This window comes from Aricia agestis, chromosome 8 (genome assembly GCF_905147365.1).
Source record: "Aricia agestis chromosome 8, ilAriAges1.1, whole genome shotgun sequence".
NCBI classification, from domain to species: domain Eukaryota; kingdom Metazoa; phylum Arthropoda; class Insecta; order Lepidoptera; family Lycaenidae; genus Aricia; species Aricia agestis.
The window spans coordinates 16,336,549-16,348,271 of NC_056413.1; the positions used below are offsets into that span (position 1 = coordinate 16,336,549).

The 11,723-nt window shown below is 33.4% G+C and overlaps 1 long non-coding RNA gene across 1 annotated transcript; it reads left to right on the plus strand.

Annotated features, from left to right (window-relative positions):
- The first annotated feature begins 819 nt into the window (after positions 1 to 819).
- LOC121729455 lies at positions 820 to 7,050 on the plus strand. Its single transcript, XR_006035972.1, has 3 exons — positions 820 to 1,023; positions 4,916 to 4,920; positions 7,039 to 7,050. It is a non-coding gene; the product is annotated as an uncharacterized LOC121729455 (long non-coding RNA).
- Positions 7,051 to 11,723: the final 4,673 nt, after the last annotated feature.

Here is an 11,723-nt window from a genome sequence, read left to right on the forward strand (position 1 = left end):
TCTGGGTCATTGGGTAACTGACACGCTTGCTGACGAAGTAGACATTGAGAGGGAGCGAAGGGCGTTGGCCGTACGTGGGAACATGTTAGCTCGTAGATTTGCAAGATGCTCTACAGAGGTGAAAGTGACTTTATTTAAAGCTTACTGTCAGTCCTTTTACACATGCAATCTATAAGCGAGCTACACTCAGCGTGCGATAAATGCTCTTCGTTTTCAGTACAATAATATCTTTAGAATGCTGTTAGGACTACCGAGGTACTGTAGTGCCTCAGGTATGTTTGCCGAAATGCGCACTGATGGCTGTAACGCCATACTAAAGAAACGAGTGGCGTCATTGATGCAGCGTGTCAGAAGTAGTCATAACAGCATTCTAAGGGTATTAACTGACAGTTTTGATGGCTTGATAAGGCATTGGATAGAGGTGCATGTTAGATAGAGATTAAATTTCATTAATAGTTTCAATGCCTTACCATTCATAATAAATAATTTTATACTATAATCATAATCATAATCATAATCATATTTATTTGCTCAAAAACATGGTTACATGGGTTGTTACAGTTATTGATACAGTGCAGCATGTTTTGCTATGACAATAGCGTGCAAAATTGAAAAAGTTTTGATTTCATCACTGTTTAGGGCCTCTACACATAAGGTCATAATTAATATATTTTTTAGTCCTATTACTCGATTCTATCTACACACATAAAACATTACATAACATATTACAGTTCATTATTCTTAGTTTACAATAATAATTAATTTAACACATTTTTTATAAATATATAAGTATTTAAAAGATGTCAATATAATCTTGATAATTAAAATATTATTAAGTCAATTTATTATAAAACTCTTTAACACTATAGAAATTCTGGTTAGCTATCCATTCATATAATTTAATTTTAAACATTCTTGTGCTGAGCGACTTGATATATTTCGGTATTCTATTGTATAACTGGACACACATATTAATACAGCTATTGTTAAATTTGCTTAATCTAGGGTTGTCGCTCACTACTAGTCGGTGGGGGTCCCGTCTACTGCGATCACTTATCTCCCCTGCCGTAGTAAATAATTCTTTATGTTTCCAAACAAACATGCATGTCTCAAAGAAGTAAAGAGCCGGTAGTGGCAACAAGCCCAATTCCTTAAATGCCGGCCTACATGATTTATCGGGTTTAAGTCCACAGATTGCTCTAACGCATCTTTTTTGAGCCTTAAACGCTTTATCGTATTGTGTGCTATTGCCCCACATTATTACACCGTAACGCAGCAGTGACTCTACATAAGCGCGGTAGCATAAAATGGCAGTTTTCCTATTAGTAAATTGTTTGATGTGTCTTAATGCGTATACAAATTTATTAATGCTACATGTCAATTCATTTATTTGTTGTTTCCAGTCAATATTTTCGTCAATTATAAGCCCCAAGAATTTTGTATGACTTACTGCTTTTATTTTCGGTATATTGAGTTTTATTTTATGTCTGTTGTTATGAGATTTATTAAATTGAATATAATTTGATTTATTTAGGTTAATTTTTAGATTATTCATGTCAAGCCATTTAATTAATTTGTCAATAGTATTATTGATGTCAGTTTCATGGTCTCTAATTGTATTATGTTTTTTATTAGATGTCACAATAATAGAAATGTCATCAGCGTATAGAGTAAACTTATGTTTAGTAATTGTAACTACGTCATTTAAATACAAAAGGAAAAGCAGAGGGCCCAGGACGCTTCCTTGAGGCACACCACACACATTCTTTTTATATTCCGACAAGTAATCTGTTAATATATTAAATTTATTTATTCTTGTAACCATAAAACATTGTTTTCTATTACAAAGCTAAGAAGTTATCCATCGTAGAGTTGGCCCTCTTATGCCGATTTTTTCAAGTTTTTGTAAAAGTAATTCATGGGAAACTAAGTCAAATGCTTTAGATATGTCAAAAAATAGCCCTGTAGTTAGGTTGTCATTATTTATATTTGATAATATAGCTTTTATAAGTGAGAAAATTGCCAGAGTCGTAGATTTGCCCTTCTGGAAACCAAACTGATCTTTTGAGAGTAGAATATTTACAGCAGTAGTCATAAAGTCTTCTAAACATACACTTTTCGTATATCTTAGATAATATAGGTATCAGCGTAATGGGTCGATAGTTATTAATGTCAGTTTTATTCCCTTTTTTAAAAATTGGCTTTACTATAGATAATTTTAATGCGTCTGGGAAAGTTCCATTTGCAAATGATAGGTTAATTAGGTAAGTCATTATTTTTGATAATTCATTTATGCATAGTTTTATTATTTTAGTATTAATTTCATCATATCCTTCTGAGTTAGAGTTTTTAAGTTGCAAAATTTCTGTAATTACTTCGCTTTCCGTCATGGGTTTCAAAAACATTGTGTTACTGGTTGAGGTGGTGCTGTTTTGTATTTTTGTGTTAATAGTGTTATGAGAAACGTTTACAAAATGATTATTAAATGCAGAAGCTATCTCTCGCGGGTTCGTAATTATTTTATTGCCAGTGTCAATACTTCGTATGGAATCTCTTTTATACGAAGGATTTATCTCATTATTTACAACGGTCCATGTAGCTCTACATTTATTTTTATTTTTATTAATGTACTTTATATTAGCATTTTTTCTTGAGTTTAAGATACATTTTTTTAGAATTTGCGAATATTTTATGTACTTTATTTTGTTTGCATCGTTTTTAAACTTATAGAATTTATAACGTAGCTTACGCTTGGTTTTACAACTTGTTTTTAGCCCTTTACTCAACCAATTTTGTTTCTTAGATTTATTTGTATTTATTTTTATACGTAACTTAGGGAAACATAAGTTGTAAAAAAGACGAAATAAGTCATGAAAGATATTGAAGGCTGTGTTACTATCATTTTCAGCATAAACATCTGACCACGATAATTTATTAAGACATTCTTTAAATTTTCGAATGTTTTCTGTACTAAAATCTCTTTTGTATGTATAAAATATTTTATTTTGTTCTTTTGTGTCAATTTTAATAGGAAAACTAATACTTTGAGCTGTTTCATGATCAGAGAGGTATAGCGGGAATACAGCAGCTGTTACGTTACAAATGTTACTAATAATATGATCTATGCAAGAGGACCTACGTGTGGGAACTTTAATATGAATTAGTAAATTGTAGTTAGAGCATAAATCTTGTAGGTCATTTGAAGTTCTGTTTTTTTGTAAAGTGTTTATATTGAAATCTCCCGCTAATACTATTTTGTGTGATTTGTATTTGAATTTTGCAGTCAAATCGTATAGTAATTCGTTTAGCTTAGTAATAAATATGGTAGGGTTAGATTGAGGAGTTCTGTACAGACAAATAACAATAATTTTTGAATCTACAAGCTCTACGCCGCAAGCTTCAAATGTATTTTATATATGAATTGCAATGTAATGTACTAACATAATTTAAATTTTAATTGTACTTTCTACTAACACTATGGATTTCCTGTGATCCGAAATAAATAGTTATTATTATTAAAATTTACAAATTTTCATAGCCCTTTGGGGGTATACTTGATAAAAAAACTTTCTTAGCGGATGCCTACGTCATAACATCTACCTGCATGCCAAATTTTAGCCTGATCCGTCCAGTGGTTTGGGCTGTGCGTTGATACATCACTATGTCAGTTAGTCCCTTTGTGATATATATAATATTTAGATATCTATATGCTGAGTATTCATAAAATTATATACAAATTTTTTTTGGATGGGAATGACCAGAGAAGAAATTGGAGAAAAGAAGGCTTGTTCCTTGGAAACGTCGAGTAAGAATTTGAAATTACCCAGTTTTATAGCGAAATTCCAACAAAAAGGCGGATGAAAACTCAAAAAAGAAATGAGTTAAACTTTAGAGCTTATTACAAAAGACAAAAAGAAAAGAAAAAAATGGAAAAAAAATCGAGAAATAAGTGTTCATAAATAGAGATGAACTTGTAAAATTACGAGAAAACAAAAATAAGTAAATTTCGAGCTGTATAAGCTGTGAGCTACATTTGAGTTGCTATTCTGTGGAAAGAGATTTAGAATATAATTATTTTTAGGTTCATCGTAATAAATATCTACCGTTTAAAACAATGTTTGTTGTTATTTTCTCATTTTTCAGATTTTATTTGAAAGTGTCTATTTTTTACTATTGGCAGGTTATGGTTGTATAGGACATCGTTAATTCTACCCCTTTTGTGACAATTATCCATGTGCAACTTATTAATCAGTGTTTTTCTATGATGTTTTAGATAGAATTATAATGCTTTCTAATTACCGTTACATAAAATTTTACATTTGTCTAATTACCGTACCCATAAAAATTTTAAGCCTTATTATCTAAAAAACTATAATTAACTGTTACATGCCAAATTTATTATTGTATTCGTATCTTTCATTACTTTCATATTTTAATGAGTTTAAGTCAAATTAGCGAAGAAAAAAAATGGTAACGGTAATTAGGCAAATAATGCCAAACCGGAGAATGGCCGACATATTTTTACACACAGATGAAACCAATTTAGGTTACGTTTGACAGCTCGAGATTATTGCTCTATTCCCCTTATAGGTATATTAAATTTATGAGTATACCCCGTACTTATTACCCCATACATTTTCTGACAAGCTCTTCGGTACAATAAAGTTAGCTAAATACCTAGCTGCTCATGGTGGTAATGATTCATGGCTATCTTATGCTCGAAAAGATTGAGGTTTTATGTTAAATTGGTGACGACTTTCAGTTGGCATCAAAAGTGAGCCAGGCTCTTTCTTCTTGTTTCCAACTTCCAAGTGATATTAATACCTCGATCATGGGAATCACAGACACAATACATATTCAATTGTTATGCGGCACCCGGGTTCCGCTTGGGAGTTGATGGACTTGATGGGTTAAGTAGCCGTAGCCCGTAATGGATTTAAAAGCCAACGATCAAAAATACGAAAGCAATCAAGGATATAATTTATAGATTCAATCAGATTTTATATAATGCGAAAAGTTTAAGAAAATGACAAATTCCGCGTTGGGTAATTTAAAAACCCGACAAGTGCGTGTCGGGCCACACGCAATAGGGTTCCGTAGTACCGCTAGTGTTTGATAATTTTTGTATGGTCAATAAATGTACATATTTTATAACGTGCTTTACACTACTAACAACATCATCTCAGTTAAGTTCAAAGAAATTTGAACGAAAAGTTCCTTTATACTTCGCCGAATACAATATTTTTTTTTAGTTGATCGACTATTACTATTTTTATTAAGGGATTTTAGCACACATAGTGGCTATGTATGAAGTCTTCTTAGTCGTGATAGTTTTCCTTTTAAATTCAGCATATTTTCTACTCCCGTGAATTTTTTCACATTTCCAGAAACAACCGTTTAACTGGTAGAAGGTTCACTTTCAAACTTCATATTTCACAAATGGATCCCTAAATCGGAAAATGATCTATAAATACTCATAATATTATTAAAAAACCTATCCAACGACACCTCACACGGTCGGGTGGACGCGAAAAAATTAATATAGTCCCCGCTTGATGTGTAGGGGAGGTACTTACCATAGAAAAATATATTTTTAAGAATTTTTATGCCGATTTACAGCTTTGTAGGTCCTATAGTCTCTGAGCAAAACCGTGGACAGGACAGACCGAAACTATAAGGGTGGGTTGCACCAGGGGCGTAGTTATAGTTAAGGTTAAAGTTATCGTCAATTATGGCGTCCATTATGGACTTTCACTAGGGATTTGACAGTTCGTTTGACATTTTGTTATGGTTAAAGTTAAAGTTATAGTTAGTTAAAGCAAGTTGGTGCAACCCACCCTAAGGGTCCCTTGTTGACTACGAAACCCTAAAAATTGATTAAAATCAGAAGCCGGAAATTAGAATTCAGCGTCCAGAACCAAATTATAAATCGGAGGGATTTTATACGTTTTTGATAAAATGTCGCCAAAGGACAAATATAATTACAATTAAAAAATAAAGTTGTAAGTACATACTTGAGGAAGACTGAGCAATGAGCATTGCTCGGAGTTTAAATGTTGTGAATCTGAAGAATTGCATGTTGTCTATGCATTTATAAGTACTATAAGACCTAGCTAGATCGTTTTCTTCCCAAAAACACACTTTATTCATAGGAACACTTTGCAGCTATATAATAGTCTCGTTAACTTTTACAGTAAAAGTAAAGAATGTTTAAGGGGGCGACTAACCCTAAATTGTCGATTTTATAATTCATTTTTATACTTGAAAATAAGCCCCGAATTGTTTCATTTTCTAAAATTAGATACTACATTATATTTCCGAGAATTCGATCAGAGCAAAAACACGATAGGTATCTTAAAATTTTCTCGATAGAAAAAAAACACAAAGATGCATCAAAATTCAAATTTTCACGAATTTTTCATTTATTGCCATAACCGTGCATTGAACTAAGTTAATATTTTAACACATTGTATACAATTCTATCATTGAGAGATCGACCTAGCGGATTTTTAAAATGTTGTATATATTTATCGAGTTATTGAGAAAAAACTAATTTGGCGATGATTCCGTGTCGTCCTTTTTCACCTGGCATATGAAAGACGGGCGTGAGTGTGAAGAGAGAAGGACGATGTTTGATTTTTGGGGTTAGTCGCCCTCTTAATTATTTGCCAATTGACTAGTAATACTTTCGGATTATCCGACTAGGTGTCTACCATCATGCACCGGTACTAACCCGGCGAGAATAACCGGCACAAGAAACTAGAAAGCAATAACAAAGAAAGAATGCTCCAGACCTTACAGACTCAGGAGTCTTTAATCTCATATCAAATATACATGATCGGAAGACAATAAAAACTCACGTGCTCGGGTAAATATCGTGTGTCAAACACTTTGCAATATCGAATATTGCGGATTATTGCGTCGCTGCGACTCGTATTGGACAATGCGCTGTTAGGGCTGGCAGTTGACACTTTTTGATTAAATATTTTTTTTTGTTAGAGAGATTTTTCAATATTTTTTAGACAATCAATAGAATAGAATAGAAAATACTTTATTTGTACAACTTAAAACTAAACTTAGACTTAAAAAACACAATAAAGGAAAAATATGTACAAATAGGCGGCCTTACAGCAGCAGCAGTTTCTGCCAGACAACCTTTATAGATCTATTAACTACTACCTATATAGATCAATATTGCGATCAGTCTCCTAAGTCCTAATAAGTAACGAATAGCTAGACGGAGAAATATTTTCTGTAACTATTCGTCACTTATTGAGCGATTAACGGGACTTACACAAAACACCGCCTTATTAATAACATAATATTATATGCATATTTTTATTCAATTTTAAATACTAAGCTTTACAACACGGAAAAACGTTGACAACAAATTATTTCAGTGCAATATTATAAAAATGATTCCCAGAATTCTGTAGCCTAACCAGTTTGAGTTTGTTATATAAAGGCAACTTAACAGCGGGCCTACTGAGTTTGGTCGTCAAATTATAATACCTTTTATTAAAAAAGTAACAGGCAGGTGAATGCGGGGGAGTGAAAACTTTAACGTAATACACCGAAATACGTTGAGGTCAGTGCAAACGGGACACAAGAGGCAAATTGTCGATTTTTTTTACGAAAACGAGAAAAAAGCAGACTGTTCTTAGAGCTCCAGAACATACCTCGAAGATTACCGCACTTGGACATCAGCATTACCAGAGAAGATTCCAATTCTATCGCTATCTTTGAAACTCCCAAAAATTCTTCCTCCAAACTTAAACAACCAACAAAGTAAATTATTTGAATGATCAACTAAAGTATAAACCACGCAATGGTTAGTGTTATGCGATACTTAACGATAAACGTAACATAAAATTTGCCGAGAGTACTGTCTCGATTACTTTGCGACTGATGATGAACATACTGTTTTAATAACATGAGCGGCATTAATTTGACTAAGCGAAAAATAAACTAAACTAACGACTAATATTGATTTATAATAAAATCCAGAACGAGCTAACAAAATGTGGATTGCGATTAATCTATTTCAGATATTAAGATTCTATCCGAGCGACTGTATTACTAAGTGAGCGACTGGAAATACATAGCGGGCAACTTCAATATTAAATATAGATTCATTTTTTCTAAGTGAGCTTATTTATTACGAGCTACTAAAAAGTTTACTTTGAGAAAACTTTTGTGAGCTGCTTTATTAATGACAATTGGTTACTGATATTCTATTTGAGGCTTTATATTTTATATTTTGATACGTGTTTTAATGAAAACTACATATTGTTAAATGCGTGCGAATTCGAATGCGGCGGGGCGACGAATCGTTGCAGTCAGGTGAGGCCCATGAGTTGGGCTGCGGACCAATACGACTTTTTTGGGTTAGGTTTTTTGTGAACCACCCAGAAGTAGGAGCCCCGCGTAGCTTAGCTCCATCGACTCATAATAATTGAAGCCAGTTATTTTTTTTTGGCATAGGTCGCCATTAAAATTTTTACCCATTTCTTTGACGTTCCGTTAAGGATTATAATTTGTGTAATTTATTAATGATTTTTATATATAAACGGGGTTTACCCCCCCTCCCCCTTCCCCCCTAAATCGTTGGGCATGATTCTAAACTTTTAAGTTCCTACAAATAGAACAATACATATTTTGGGATCTTTTTTTTTATGAAATAAAGGGGCAAACGAGCAAACGGGTCACCTGCTGGAAAGCAACTTTCGTCGCCCATGGACACTCGCAGCATCATAAGAGCTGCAAGTGCGTTGCCGGCCTTTTAAGAGGGAATAGCGTAATAGGGGAGGGTAGGGAAGGGAAGGGAATAGGGTAGGGGATTGGGCCTCCGGTATACTCACTCACTCGGCGAAACACAGCGTAAGCGCTGTTTCACGCCGGTTTTCTGAGAGAACGTGGTATTTCTCCAGTCGAGCCGGACCATTCGTGCTGAAGCATGGCTCTCCCACGTATGAAATCAATTCAAAGTATGAAATCCTTTCTATCTCTGTTAGCTACCACTTTTTTCACATAAAAAAATTGTTGTTCCTCTTATCCAAATGAAGCTACTCACAAAAAATTTGCTTGATAGTAATAAAAAAAAATTGTTCTAGGGATCCCTGATTAAAAGTGTTTCATCAAATAGTTATTTCATATTCATTTTTTTTTAATGTGAGCTCATTATACTCTGCTCATTATAGATTTCAAACACTTCATTTAAGATAAAATGCCGCTCAGTATAAAAAATACATTTGCCAAATATTGAAAAAAATGCAGGACGTAATGTTGACACTCAAACAGATATTAGGTCGCTCAAATATTACGGAGCTGCTCATTTTGAATTTTAAGTAAGTAACTCAAATAAAGAATTTGTAAGTTGCTGTTCTGTTAATTTCTCGTCACTCACAGTCAGTCGCTCAAATAGTAATTCTATAACCCAAATTTAGTAATTTTGACACTTAAAACTGTAATTTACAGTCACTCGATTAAATACTACCCGAAAAAAAAAAATTATATCCACAGCCGAACACATTATAACCTCCTCGTTTTTTGGAAGTCGGTTTAAAATGATTAAGTATACTCCCTAAACATGAGTACGTTTCCTTATAAAAACCTAACAACGTATAGCAACAGGTAGTCTGGATCGCTCGTCTGCAGACTCCGACTTGGCAATAGTAAGCCTCTTTCTTTTTAATTTCCCGTACAGTTATGAAATACCCCGGGGAAGGAACAACTGTTTTGCCCTCAAGGTTGGAATGGCTTTTATTTCTTTATTACATCATCTCCCCTCTGAAATCTCAAATCATGTTGGAACTACACAATCCTTTTATTATTCAATGTAGCCTGTCTGACTTCTGAGAGACAGATCGTAATGTTTGTTTTTGTTAAGGTATCTTTGAAAATTGGAGAAAATCATAGAAAATAGTAGAAGTGGACCGATACAAAGATTATAATAATTCTAAAACGAATTTAGTACCTACAATGGGAGTTGGGACTAACTTCTTTTACTTTTAACTGCGACACATAATTTAGCTGCTTACTTACTTAGTTAATTCCATACAAGGGTCACTTACAAACCTAAAATACTTATTATAACTTTGTTTTGTTTAGACTTTAGAGAGATCGCAGACGGCACACTTTTTGTGAGATCGAGTCTGCGGCGCACATACAGTTTGCATGGCCGCGCCATGCCGACGTCGACGTCTGCGATCTCCCCTAACCTTGCATAGCCCAATCTGATTTCTGATTTTAATATTGGATCAGAGATTCTGAGAGAAATGTTATTGGCATAAAAGTCCTAACAGAGCTGGAGGTGAAATATCGCTGAACGCAATAAACGGAGTTTCCATCAGCAAAACGTGAATTCTTTTCACGTGCTGGAAACTGAAAACGTGACTACATCTTTGAGTTTCGACGTAAAGCGTTGCAGCAAAATTATTCGCCAATACTAGTAAAATACGAAAGAGGAATTTTAGACCCAATAGAAGAGCAACCTTTATTCTTTTTTAAATTTAACTTACTCAGTATTTGATGCTTATTTTGGAAGTACTAGGAAGTAGGAACAATATCTAAACATAAAGCTAGTTAGTTTGGTTCAAACGATCTCACGCCGGTTTTACGTGACTGTACTTGTACTCATAGTATTCGCCAGACATTTATTTATTTATTATATAATTATTTATTTATTACTAGATGTTCCGCGCGGCTTCGCCCGCGTAATTTAGCAATGTCACGGAAACCGTACATTTTTCCGCAAAAAAAGAAACCTATGTCCTTTCACGTGGTCTATTCTTCATGTGTCCCAAATAACATAAAAATTGCTCCAGTACATTCAAATGAGCCCTTTCAAATAATTTCCCCCATTTTTTCTACACTTTCCTCTATTTCTTCGCTCCTATTAGTCTTAGCGTGATAAAATATAGCCTATAGCCTTTCTCAATAAGTAGGCTATCTAACACTTAAAGAATTTTTCAAATCGGACCAGTAGTTCCTGTGATTAGCGCGTTCAAACAAACAAACAAACTCATCCCAATTATAATAAAAATAATAAAAAATAATATAATATTAGTATAGATAATAAGACAGCCAATTCGACACCTGCGTATTTAATTTTATACCTTTAAAACATTTACAAGAAGGTGTAATTGTACCTAAACTAAACTTTTTACTAAACTAAATTTTAAGTCTCTTAAAAGACCTAGGCGTCTACTATTGTCTAGCTTATAAGTTGTTCCAGCATTAGATGGTTGTTGTATCATAATCATAATATTAGGTATATTCCACAAAAAGTATCATAACATAATCTACAAATGACATCATTTTTTAGACAAAATTTAAATATTCCACTGTTTGAGGAGAATCGTGCGTTTCTCCTAAAAGGCCTTAATATTTAAACCGCACGCCGGCGTTATTACATTAGACGTGTAAATATTACAATAACATTATAAAAGGCTTTATGCTTTTAAATAGATTAAATACATCTCATAACTTCTTAAATTTATTTTGAACTGACGCAAACGAATTATAATGATTTAATACCGCTGATATTTTTTCTTCTGCTTAAAGCTTTAAGATCTTGGACTCATGGACCAAGGCTCATGGATCATGATGGAGAATGAGCATATGAAAATCATAGTAAAACACGTGTTTCCTTTATTTCATTATGGACCAAGTAAAGATTATTTAAAATTCTAAGTGTTTCAGGGTTTTCCTGAGTTCCAGGG